General features: G+C 43.5%; 1 protein-coding gene across 2 annotated transcripts in view; it reads right to left on the reverse strand.

The window, feature by feature from the left end:
* Positions 1 to 13,968, reverse strand: part of FGF18 (fibroblast growth factor 18) — a 151,642-nt gene that overhangs the window by 81,631 nt on the left and 56,043 nt on the right. Inside the window, exon 3 of one of the 2 annotated variants that reach the window (XM_053380682.1) lies at positions 11,290 to 11,403. The exons of the other annotated variant lie outside the window; for it this stretch is intronic. The gene's annotated coding sequence lies outside the window, so the exon portion shown is untranslated. The remainder of the gene's footprint in view (positions 1 to 11,289; positions 11,404 to 13,968) is intronic. 2 annotated transcript variants of the gene reach the window in all.

The raw sequence follows: 13,968 nt of genomic DNA on the forward strand, positions 1-13,968 counted from the left end.
AATGTGCGGTTGAGGCACAGTGGCTTTTTAATTTAGTGGATGGTTCTCAATTTATTTCAGAAGCCTCTAGCACATTTAAAAGACAACAACCTCCAGCGCAGTCTTTGAGGGTAGGACAGGTGCGTTGCTGGAAAACAGGCTGGTACAATGACTCAGATTGACAATATAGTTGTGTGTGTGTGTGTGTGTGTGTGTGTGTATACACACACAAAACACCAAACCATCTATCTCACATGAAGAAAGAATACTGTTAATGGTGTGTGAATGCTACCCTTCCCACCTCACAAGGCATCTCAACAATTTAAAATTATGCCCTCTGAAACACTTGTAGATGTTTCGCTTAAAGGGGGATACTTGAAATTTACCTCAAGTTTCACTTCTACTGAAATTCAGCAGCTCCCTAGAAGTGTGCAGTATACCCTTTGATGATTTTATTTTTAAGCTTTCCTCAACATTCCCACAAATTTCAGCTGAGCAGGGCATTCATTTTATATTCGTGTCAAATGTCATCGAGGCCCAATTTGGTGGTAACCAAGAAATGCAGAAAAGCTCCCGGAGAAATGTCGCTCACCTTGTTGTTGTTTTTTAAAAAAGTTTTTTGTTTAATGAATTTATGCACTGCCCTTTAACAGACATTTCCTAACTCGTTTCTCTTAATTTCCCTAAGAAATCCCTTCATTTGGTTGGCCGAAGCATATTCGTTAAGTTTCACTTTACACAAAATTTAGTGACAAATTTAACAGTTGGTGAAAATATCATCCTGCAGTGTTGGGCGGCTCCCAACAGAATATTAAAAACATGAAAAAACATCAAACATTAAAAACTTCCCTAAACAGGGTTGCCTTCAGGTGTCTTCTAAAAATTGGATAGTTGTTTATCTCCTTGACATTTGGTGGGAGGGCGTTCCACAGGGCGGGCGCCACTACCAAGAAGGCCCTCTGCCTGGTTCCCTGTAACCTTACTTCTTGCAGTGAGGGAACCACCAGAAGGCCCTCAAACTGGACCTCAGTGTCCGGGCTGAATGATGGGGGTGAAGACGCTCCTTCAGGTATACAGGACCGAGGCCGTTTAGGGCTTTAAAGGTCAGCACCAACTCTTTGAATTGTGCTCGGAAACGTACTGGGAGCCAATGAAGGATGCCAAAAGCAGCTTCCAATCTGGTCTCATCAGTTTCACAACACTACTGACTTCTGTGGCTCCAGGGCAGTAATTATTAAATGGGGGTCTACGAATGACCAGTGGTCCCTATTCTTTTCTCAGGGGAGAAGCAACAAAGAAAATAAAAGTCGAAAATATTGAACTACAGTTTTCTTTGAAATGTCAACTACATGCTGAGGAAGCAGCCCATTTTTCACTATTAAACTGAAAGGTTGCTTGCCTCTTCAGCTGTATATATTGCTGCTGTTGTAATAATAATAATAAAAAGAAACCCCCCTGCTGTGTACATATATGTTTCCTCTTGTGCTTGCATATGCCTTGGTTGGACTGAGTCATCTATATTTGGCCATAGGTGAGAATATGAAGAGGTGTACTACTACAGTGGTACCTCAGGTTACATACGCTTCAGGTTACAGACTCCGCTAACCCAGAAATAGTGCTTCAGGTTAAGAACTTTGCTTCAGGTTGAGAACAGAAATCGTGCTGCGGCGGCAGCAGGAGGCCCCATTAGCTAATGTGGTGCTTCAGGTTAAGAACAGTTTCAGGTTAAGTATGGACCTCCGGAACGAATTCAGTACTTAACCTGAGGTACCACTGTACAGGAGAAGAGCCCTCAATTAGGAAAACAAAACAACTGGCAAACAGACTTTCCCCCTATTGCAAATCTCTGTCTTCTTGCTTTCTATATAATCGTCTTCTTTTTTTTAGAAGGAGTTAAAGGTAAAGGTAAAGGGACCCCTGACCATTAGGTCCAGTCAGGACCGACTCTGGGGTTGCGGCTCTCATCTCGCCGAGGGAGCCGGCGTACAGCTTCCGGGTCATGTGGCCAGCATGATGAAGCCTCTTCTGGTGAACCAGAGCAGCGCACGGAAACGCCGTTTACCTTCCCGCTGGAGCGGTACCTATTTATCTACTTGCACTTTGACGTGCTTCCAAACTGCTAGGTTGGCAGGAACAGGGACCAAGCAACGGGAGCTCACCCCATCGCGGGGATTCGAACCGCCGACCTTCTGATCGGCAAGTCCTAGGCTCTGTGGTTTAACCCACAGTGCCACCCGTGTCCCGTAGAAGGAGTTACCAAGCAACTAATGCTTTTTCTCTTTCCCACCTCTTTCTTTGCCTATATTTTATTTACATAACCCAAGTTATATCAAAATTTGTGATTATTCTTGTTTCATTTTTGCTATTCCCCTTGAGTCTGGAATGAAAGGGAGAAAATGAATGGCTTAAAAATCAATAATAAAAATATAAGATTAATTAGGTCCCATGCAGGACATGCGGATCATCTTACTTTAGCAAAACAATTGTAAACAGGAGCATAGTATACACGGCTTTTCTGAAGTCCCTGTGCTTTGAAAGGACATTCATTTGCAAGAATTAAATATCCCTCCATTTAGGGCCCTTATTGATTTCAAAAAGTAAACAAATGCAAGTCTCTTTGATACATTGAAAATACCTTTTTAAAAGAACCTTTCAGCCAGTGAACCAACCTCACAGTAATTATTTCCTTCATGGCCTTCCAAACATATAAAATTATCTCAGCAAGATCAACAAGAAATATCTAAGATGTCGCTTTTCCAGGTTTGGAAAGAAGGCTAATCACTATTTTGTTTCTATGGTTTTGGCAAACTTCCACTTTGCCAATTAGAAAATTTGCAAGGCCACCCCCAGAGTGGTGTTTTTTTAGGCGTGTGTTGAAATGTAACACCCCATTATTTGCTGCCATTTCCTCTCCCAGCCTTTACTGCAAGACCCAAGCCGTTAGGTTGAGGCTGCTGCATGGAGGATGACCAGGAAAGACATGTCCCCTTCAGAATTACAGCAGCACCCCCTCTCCCCCAAAAAAGGGCTTATAAAAAGATACAAACTGTGTGTAATTGATTACCCAAGTTATCAATGAATGCCAATATACCCAGACCCTTTTTGACACCACAGCCTGTAAGTATTTATTTCTTAACTATAATAGAACCAGCGGCAACTAACTAATAGAACTTCTGCAACTAACATAATCAGCAACACTTTTGAATCATAGAATTGTAGAGTTGGAGGAGGAGGAGGAGGAGGAGGAGGAGGAGGAGGAAGAAGAAGAAGAAGAAGAAGAAGAAGAAGAAGAAGAAGAAGAAGAAGAAGAAGAAGAAGAAGAGTAGTAGTAGTAGTAGTAGTAGTAGTAGTAGTTTGGACTTGGTACCCCTCCTTCATGGATCACTGTCTTGTCGTGGCGAAGGGGCCTGAATAACTCAGAGAAGCTATGAGCTATGCCGTGCAGGGTCACCCAAGATGGACAGGTTATAGTGGAGAGTTTTGACCAAACGTGATCCACCTGGAGCAGGAACCGGCAAGCCACTCCAGTATCCTTGCCAAGAAAACTCCATGGACAAAGACAACAGGCATATAAAAGTTATGACACTGGAAGATGAGCCTCTCAGGTCGGAAGGCGTCCAACATGCTACTGAGGAAGAGCGGAGGACAAGTACAAGTAGATTTAGAGCTGATGAAGTGGCTGGGCCAAGGCTGAAAGGTCGCTCAGTTGCAGATATGTCTGGAAGTGAAAGGAAAGTCCAATGCTGTAAAGAAAAATATTGCATAGGAACCTGGAAAGGAAGAACCATGGACCTTGGTAAGCTGGATGTGGTCAAAAATGAGGTGGCAAGAATAAATATTGACATCCTGGGCATCAGTGAACTAAAATGGATGGGAATGGGCAAATTCATTTCGGATGACCATCATATCTACTACTGTGGGCAAGAATCCCATAAAAGAAATGGAGTGGCCCTCATAGTCAACAAAAGAGTGGCGAAAGCTGTACTGGGATGCAATCTTAAAAATGATAGAATGATCTCGATACGAATCCAAGGCAGACCTTTTAACATCACAGTAATCCAAGTTTATGCACCAACCACTGGTGCTGAAGAAACTGAAATTGATGAATTCTATGAAGACTTACAACTCCTTCTAGAAGTGACACCAAAGAAGGATGTTCTTCTCATTATAGGGGATTGGAATGCTAAAGTAGGGAGTAAAGAGATAAAAGGAACAATGGGCAAGTTTGGCCTTGGAGTTCAAAACGAAGCAGGGCAAAGGCTAATAGAGTTCTGTCGAGAGAACAAGATGGTCATCACAAACACTCTTTTCCAACAACACAAGGGATGACTCTACACATGACTAAACAACTAAACAACAACAATCCCGCCTTTCACTCCCCTTAAGGTGTTTCAAAGCGACCAACATTCTCCTTTCCCTTCCTCCCCTACAACAAACACTCTGTGAGGTGAGTGAGGCTGAGAGACTTCAGAGAAGTCTGACTAGCCCAAGGTCACCCAGCAGCTGCATGTGGAGGAGCGGGGAAGTGAACCCGGTTCACCAGATTACAAGTCCACCGCTCTTAACCACTACACCACGCTGGCTGGAAGGGATTCCAAGAGTCATCTAGAACAAACCCTTGCAATGCAGGGATCTCAGCTAGATCATACATGATAGATGGTCCTCCAGCCTCTGCTTCTGAAGCTACAAGGCCTCTCTGTTGACAATGGAAATCACACTTGTATCCAGTTTCCTAATGGCTGCATTTCTGATACTGGCATCTGCACATACCGTATTTTTCCGTTTATAACACGCCCCCATGTATAAGACGACCGCTATTTTTGGGGAGTCCAATTTAAGAAAATGGGGGGGGAATGACCCAGAGTTGTTGAACTTTTTTGGGGGGGGAATGCATAACATCATTTACCCGACTGACAAACACTGCCAATCGCATGCAACACTGAAACCGCCCCAAGCTTCTGCCTGCTCGTAACTAGCAGCCGGCAATTGCAAGAATAATTGTTGCAGCGGCAGCCAATCCAAAGCAGCCCTTGCCGCAGTCACCACTCACCCACCCAATCGCCGCTGACAAACTCCTGCTTGCGGCTCCAGCCAGTCATCCGTCCCCCCCTCTGCACTACCCATGTATAAGATGACCCCTGTTTTTGAACATTATTTTATAGTAAAAAACAACTCATCTTATACACGGAAAAGTACAGTACTTCACAGCATTGAAGAAGAGGCTCCCTTGCCCTTTCAGACACTTGAGGGAAGGGGGTTTCCCACAGACGATGTACTTATCTTCAGGCTTTAGTTTTTTTGTTTGTTTTTTTTTTGTTTTTTTTACTAATCTTTTTATTGATATTTTGGAAACGACATCAAACAATACAAAAAAGAAAAAAGACTGAAAAGAAGAAAAGCAAACAAACAAACAAACAACAACAACAACAACGCCTATAAACATAAAACAAACAAACCAACATAACATCACTCAATTGACTTCCTTCCTGTGACGAATGCCAGAGTGCACAGAAACACCATTTACCTTCCCGCCGGAGCGGTACCTATTTATCTACTTGCACTGGTGTGTTTTTGAACTGCTAGGTTGGCAGGAGCAGGGACCGAACAACAGGAGCTCACACCGTCGCAGGGATTCGAACCGCCGAACTTCTGATCGGCAAGTCCCAGGCTCTGTGGTTTAACCCACAGCGCCACCTGCGTCCCTATAATAATATAATATATTATAATATAATCAGTCATACCAAGAGGCTAAAAACCAGTTTCTATCTGTGGGCTGTTAGGCTGCTGAATGGAAAATAATATAGTGCAACTGACTTTCGGGGTTGGTGTGTTGTGTGACAAGCACACAGAGTGCAATGAGACTGAGTGTTTGTGGGTGGGGGAGGGAGGCTCGGTTAATTTCATTGTACACAGGTTGTACATTGACAATAAAGGGATGATGATGATGATGATGATGATGATGACTCAGCTACTTAGACCAGTGGTCAGACTCCATATAAAGCGTATTGAAATGTTCCATATTTTCATCAGCGTGGGCTGTAAAATTTCCCCAGTGAATGTTGATGACAGGGGTCTAATGTGCATTGTATGAGCATCCGGCCTTCTGGGGTCTCTCCTGACAAGGACACTGGGGATATTGGAAAGAGTGTTACTGTTTGCATGGCACACTATAAGCAGGCTCAGTTTTCCAGAGTCCCTAATGAGTCTTCTATGGTAAAATGCCATCCCCTCAAAGACGGTTTGGGACTCTGATACGCAGTGTCATTCCACTTCGAGATCTCTCATCGCTGTTGATGGCTTTCTGAATCTATTCGGAGCCAATTTGGAATCTAATTTGAGTCTCTCCTGCTACATAATTGATTGGAGTGCTTTTGGATAAGTGAAATTCAATGATGTTCCCTTGAAAAGTCTTTGTTAATGCAGCCTAAGTAAAAAGCACTTAGGGGATGAAGCTGAAATTGAACAGGAAGGAAAGGTTGACGATTGGGTCAAACTTCCCTCCAGCTGCCAGAATTCGGAAATATGAGATGGGACAGAAGCAGAAGGGGCACTCTGGAGTACAGAGAAGGTGATAGATCTCAGTAAGAACTGAACAACGCTCAAAAGAGTGATGTCATTCCAGCACTCGCTGAACTTTATCACATTGGACCAAGAGTATATTTTGAAATGCCAAAAACTTAAGTAACACTAGGAATTTATTAAATCTTCTGTTCCCCAGCCATTAATAATAATTTTCTGGATATTAGAAGGAAAGCCCTCATGTCCCTAGATGTCAGTGACAGCATATTGTCTTCAGTTTTCTCTCTCTTCTTTTTAGTTTACAAACTTTTTTAAAAAAAAATGCTTTCTCTTAAAACCATGGGACCGCTAAGATACACTGGACTGAATCATGCTTAAAGGTAAAGGTAAAAGGACCCCTGACCATTAGGTCCAGTTGTGGCCAACTCTGGGGTTGTGGCGCTCATCTCGCTTTATTGGCCGAGGGAGCCGGCGTACAGCTTCCGGGTCATATGGCCAGCATGACTAAGCCGCTTCTGGCGAACCAGAGCAGTGCACAGAAATGCCGTTTACCTTCCCGCCGGAGTGGTACCTATTTATCTACTTGCACTTTGATGTGCTTTCGAACTGCTAGGTTGGCAGGAGCAGGGACCAAGCAACGGGAGCTCACCCCATCGTGGGGATTCAAACTGCTGACCTTCTGATCGGCAAGCCTTAGGCTCTGTGGTTTAACCCACAGCACCACCCGTGTCCCACCCAAATTAAATCCCACCCAAAAACAGGGACATTCTGGAAGCACCCTTAGTGGCAATGGGAATTTAAAAGGGATCAAATCCATGGTTACTCTTTTAAGTGGCTCCCTACAAATATCCCCTTGATCCAGGATAATAAATTAACTCAGCAATGGAACGCCAAATCAACCATGACAGGACTGCAATGCTGTGTAAAACTCAATGCTCCCACCTTCCTGCAACCCACATTTTTATTTTGAGGTAGTTTCGCCAAATTATGCTGAATGTTTGGAGCAACCGGGGTGGCCATATTATGGACAGGTCCAAAGAACCAGTCAACTGAGCAAAAGGGAGTGTTGCTTTGCAGCTCTGTTTGCAGCCCCTGAGAACGACGGCCTTCAGAAGGTCAAGTGATTCCCACAAGCCGTTTTTCGGAGGCTTGCAGGGTTTCCGACAGGAGACGGAGTTTAGCAAGCCTTTCACTTCGTGTAGAGGATCTTTGGATTCCAAACAATTGATTCTGGAAACCATTTTTGTTTCAAAGTAGTAATTGTATCCAGAAATTTGAGACCATCAGATTCTTGACAGAATTGGAAGGACAAAAATTATCGACACTGGCTCTTTCCTTTTCAGGTCTGGGGAACCTCAGGCCCAGAGTACAAATACCTCCAAGTCTTGCCCTCAGAGCTCTGCCTAGGCCCTTCATTCCACCCTCAAATGCTTTCGCTTGGCTAGGAATATGCTTTTGAATATACGGCCACAGCACTGTCGCCACCTGTTTACATGGTAAGAATGATGTTTATCTTTCTACCTCTGGTTGCAGATGCCAGCTGGAGAACTGTCTTGACAGAAACCTTGTGACATTTTCCCAATAAGTAAGCATTTTTATACTGCAGACACCAATCAAGGTTATGGGGTGAAGGTCCCACTATGATCTATGCCAGGCATGTCCAAAGTCCATTTTGTTTTTGTTTTTTAAATAAATATTTATTGAAATTTTGAAAAACAAAAGATTCATCATTTCAAAATGTATCATTTCCATACATAAGGTTCATATAAAACAAATACAACAGAAAAACAAAAATACATAACCAAAAAAGAAAAATCAAAAAAAAGAAAAAAAAGAAAAATGGAAAACCCTTTTTCTTAAATTTCTAGAGTTCCATACCCCTCTGTCTTGACCTCCTCACATCCCCCTTTTTTGTGTTCCTCTTTCTTCCAATCCAATTCAGCAAATTCAAAACCTTATTTTAGCCATACTTAATTTTACATTCTTCTAATTATTATGTCCCGATTTTCCAATATTTTAATCCATATCTCCTCTCATATACTATGACATAATAATGTTCTGTTCATAACCCCTTATCCTTTTTAACATTCTTCTTTTAATTCACCTTTAACCAAGTCACACAAACCCTGTCACCTTCACTTCCCACATCATATTAACACTCCAAAATTTTACAATATTTCTGTAAATAGTCCTTAAACTTTTTCCAGTCCTGTTCAATCAAATCTTCTCCCTGGTCACGGATTCTGCCAGTCATTTCAGCCGTCCAAAGTCCATTTTGGGCCCCTGTGGCAGTTTATTTCCTGTGGTAAAATCCTAAACAAAACCTCAACAACTTCAATCCTTAAAAAAAGGTTAACAGCTTTGGCCCTTTGGTTGGCCCTCATGGCCCTTCACTTCATCAAATCTGGCCCTCTTTGAAAAAAGTTTGGACACCACTGATGCCCTTCAGATGTTGTTGGACTTCAGCTGCTATCAGCGCCAGCCAACGTGGCAAATGGAAGAAGAAGAGTTTGGATTTGATATCCCACTTTATCACTATCCGAAGGAGTCTCAAAGCGGCTAACATTCTCCTTTCCCTTCCTCCCCCACAACAAACACTCTGTGAGGTGAGCGGGGCACACAACAATTATTTTGTACAAGTCTCAATGGCAGTCAAGTCTTTATTCTGATTCTTTATTCTTTATTCTGATTCTATATAATATGGACTCCTTTTGACTGCCATTGAGACTTGTACAAAATAATTGTTGTGTACTGGTATTTTATGTACCTTTATACTATATCACTGCATATTTGAAACTACATTATTTCTGTACTTAAACGTTTTACCTTAAAACTATCGTACTTACACGTTGTGTTTAAATTTACTATTAGCTTCAAACTGTTATTCTTAGCAGAATATACACGTTTTTCTTTTCAACTCTCGAGTAGGAATTATTCCTTATATTGAAACTTGTGGCCTGAGCTCTTGGTATATTCTTTTTAGAATATATAGGGCAACATATTGTCTACCCTTCATCTACTGCTGTAATTTATTCCTTCCATGGGATGCAGCAAACCTGAGAGGGTCCAGGAAACGATAGGGTTTTATGTTGGAGGGGATACAAAGGAGGCAGTGCACAGTGGTTCTATAATCTTCCGAAATTTGTCATTCACTTGTTTCCGAGCACAATTGAAAGTGTTGGTGCTGACCTTGAAAGCCCTAAACGGCCTCGGCCCAGTACACCTGAAGGAGCGTCTCCACTCCCATCGTTCGGCTCGGACACTGAGGTCCAGCGCCGAGGGCCTTGGCCAATAGCTAACCTAATTTTCATCCTTTGATCAGATCACATTCTGATGGAATAGCCTCTGCAGTAGCCTCACACACCAATTTGTTCATTTCATTTGTTTTGGCGTATATATCCCCCACCTAACAATGGAAGTTATCAAGGTGGCTTGCAAAGAAACAGGGTGAAATAGACAACTGATGCCATTGTTACTTTAGTGGAGCAAAAGCATGCCGAGACCACATAACACCGGTCTTGAAAGACCTACATTGGCTCCCACTATGTTTCCAAGAACAATTCCAAGTGTTGGTGCTGACCCAGTATACCTGAAGGAGTGTCTCCACCACCATCATTCAACCCGGACACTGAGGTCCAGTGCCGAGGGCCTTCAGGCGGTTCCCTCCCTGCGAGAAGTGAAGCTACAGGGAACCAGGCAGAGGGCCTTCTCAGTAGTGGCACCTGCCCTGTGGAACGCCCTCCCACCAGATGTCAAGGAAATAAACAACTATATGGCATTTAAAAGACATCTGAAGGCAGCCCTGTTTAGAGAAGTTTTTAATGACTGATGTTTTAATGTATTTTTAATCTTTTGTTGGAAGCCGCCCAGAGTGGCTGGGGAAACCCAGCCAGGTGGGCAGGTGTAGAAATAAAAAAGTATAATAATAATTATCATTATTAGTATTAGTATTATTTCTATACTACTTTGATAAAGTTGTGGGACACGCACGGTGAACAAGCAAACCCAGTGAAGCCTAATGGTTCCTCTCTGTCCCAACTAAACAGTTTTTGAAACATTCCCTTACCATCTAGAAATGCATTTATTTATTTGGGTTTTTTTGCATTTATTGAACAAATTTAGATCCTGAATACTATCAGTTTCAGAATTTCAAAACTTGGCAGGTTTGATGCGAAGGTGTCAGGATCCAGGAAAAAAAAGTTTGTAAATCAGAAAACTACCAGATGGGGTGACCTGGAGCAATGGAGCCTCTTTGCGATGGGCGTGTTTGCTTATACGACTTTTGCCAACAAAATTCAGCTGCCCCTCAGCACCTTATTGTGCAGGAAAGAGTAAACCAATTTACAAGTGAAAAGGACAACACTGGCCCAGGAATGAGACTCAATAAATGGCCACAATAAGCCTCACTAAACCAGAGAAATTTGCCTGAGAGAAGCCATCCTGAAAGCTGAGGAGGCTGCAAAACTTTAAAGGAAACACAGTCTGAAGTGCTTCCCTCTAGAAAAAGCCATTGTTTTGTCATTTACAGGCAGTGCTTAATTGGATTACCCTTGATCTTAGCCAAACTAAAATAAGATTTTTCCTTATTTTGAAAGCCAATAAATCTTGACATCTGGATTAACACCTTCTCCACCCGAGGAACATGGAATTGATAACTTTAAAAGGGGGGATATATATATATCTGATCTATCCATGTTATACAAAGGAGCTGTAAGTGGGTTTGACTCTATTGAGGTGCAAATTCAGCCCATCCATTAACTGGTACCCAGAATGAAAAAACAAGTACTGTACCTGCTAAATAGGTACAGTTGGAAGGTATGGAATAGGGATGGGGAGGCAGCACTGGAAAGGCAGCACAGGGTGCCTTGGGGTGGCTTGGAGACAAGGAAAGGCACTAGTGGCTCCCTATAATAAAGAAAGAAAAAGAGCTCACATCAACTGCTGCTTCTTGCAAGGGACCATAACTTAAAGACAGAAAAAAATCCCCCTCAAGTTACAAATACAGTTGTTATGTACTGAGTTGAATAGGATCCAAAATGCAGCAGTCTGATTGGTCCTAGAACAATGCAGCAGTATGATTGGTCCGCAGGAGCCACCCAATCCAGCTCCAGGTGGAAGTGAATCCGCAACCTGATTGGCCTACAGGAGAATCCCGGAATCAGCCAATCACGTGCGGCCCACTGTGTAAATAATGTATATAAAGCAGATATTTTAGGGAAACTTTCATTCCTCGCTACTATGAGCTGAATAAAGAGCATGAAATCCACACTCAACACCGAGTATATTTCAACAGTGGTACCTCCGGAACGGATCCCGTTTGCAACATGAAAAGAGCGCAACCTGAAGCGCCATATCTGCACAGGTGCACGGCGCAATTTGGCGCTTGTGTGCATGCGCGAAGCACGATTTAGCGCTTCTGCGCATGCACAAGCAGCAAAACCCAGAAGGAACCCTTTCTGGTACTTCCGGGTCGCCACGGGACATAACCTGAAAGAACATAACATGAAGCAAACGTAACATGAGGTATGACTGTACAACAAGCATCTCTGCATCTATAAATCAGCTCTAGCAGTGTAAATTCATACTACAGTGGTACCTCGGGTTACATGCGCTTCAGGTTACATACGCTTCAGGTTACAGACTCCGCTAACCCAGAAATAGTACCTCGGGTTAAGAATTTTGCTTCAGGATGAGAACAGAAATCATGTAGTGGCGACGCGGCAGCAGCTGGAGGCCCCATTAGCTAAAGTGGTGCTTCAGGTTAAGAACAGTTTCAGGTTAAGAACGGACCTCTGGAACAAATTAAGTACTTAACCCGAGGCACTACTGTAATGAAGAACACCTGATCAGCTTTGCAATTCCTCGAAATTAATCCGAGACCTCATTTGCAGGAAAGAGATTGAAGGAAGCTCAAGGAACCTTAAATAATGTTAGGTGGGGATCAAGGAAGCAATGTTCTGTGGACAAGAGCAAGGATAAAGCTGATACGAAGGAAGGGAAAGATTGCCTTTTTATTTTTATTTTTTAAAACAGTAATAAACCCTCCAAATAAACAGAAATCCCTCTTGTTTACTGGAGAGGATTAAATCCCCGCGATAGTTTCCCAAGGTCATTTCAGGATTACATGCTTACTGGCACATGCATGCTTCTGAGAGACACTGGGGAGAGAGCCTGCAAGCCCTGTGTATTTCTGAGCGCCGCAAAGAGTTAATTGTGTAGCTTCACATTGGCCAGACAGAATGTGAATAGTCTAATGTTAAGAGCTCCAAGTCCACTCCAAAATTCCACATGAAATTCTCCCCAATATACAAAGTGCCTATTTATTACGGCGCTAATATTTCTCTCTCTAAAAAAAATAAAAAATCTGGAAAGCACATAAGAATAAACTGGATTGGAGAAGTCGCACTGTTTATTCATTTCTGCAGCATGCCCAGCCTAGACCCCTCCTCTGAAAGGAGGTAATGGGATGCTCCCCTACAAGAGAGTCTACACAGCCACCCACAGAGGTTCTTCTTTCCTGCAGAATCACTCCAAGCTCTCGTTGTTCTTTGCCAACCCTTAACCATGTACAAATCACCAGCTGAAAAATGCAAGGACACACCCCCTTTAAAAAAAGAAAATCATTTGCTCAGATACTGAAGCAACAGCTGCGGAGTGGCCATGTATCCTTCTTTATGGAAGATAGTCCTCTGTTCGAAGGGAGAGCAGGTGCCGTGAAGTTGTCCGTCAACAGTTAGCAGTACTTAGGGGGACCATAGGTAAAGGGTAAAGGGGACCCCTGACCATTAGGTCCAGTCGTGACCGACGCTGGGGTTGCGGCCCTCATCTCGCTTTATTGGCCAAGGGAGCTGGTGTACAGCTTCCGGGACATGTGGCCAGCATGACTAACCCGCTTCTGGCGAACCAGAGCAGCGCATGGAAACGCCATTTACCTTCCCGCCTGAGTGGTACCTATTTATCTACTTGCACTTTGACGTGCTTTTGAGCTGCTAGGTTGGCAGGAGCAGGGACCGAGCAACGGGAGCTCACCCCGTCGCGGGGATTCGAACTGCCAACCTTCTGATCGGCAAGTCCTAGGCTCTGTGGTTTAACCCACAGCGCCATAGCCTAGGCCTTTTAAGCAGAAGGTCGCAGGTTCAGAATCTTTGCTAGCATCTCCAGGAAAGGCTGGGAGAGAGTTCGCAGTAGCTGGACAACAGACCGAGCAGGAATATATGGGTCACCCGGTCAGTCTTCTGCACTATGGTGAAATGTATTGCATGGTTTTGACCTATAAAACCTTAAACGGCTCAGGACCACAATACCTCAAGGACTGCCTCTTTCTGTATGACCCTACCTGGACCCTTCTGAGGCCCTCCTCGAGAAGTCCGGAGGGTGGCAACACGAGAACGGGGCCTTCTCGGCAGTGGCTCCCCGTCTGTGGAATGCTCTCCCCAGGGAAGTTCACCTGGCGCCTTCATTATACACCTT

The sequence above is a fragment of the Podarcis raffonei genome, chromosome 3, assembly GCF_027172205.1.
Source record: "Podarcis raffonei isolate rPodRaf1 chromosome 3, rPodRaf1.pri, whole genome shotgun sequence".
NCBI lineage: Eukaryota > Metazoa > Chordata > Lepidosauria > Squamata > Lacertidae > Podarcis > Podarcis raffonei.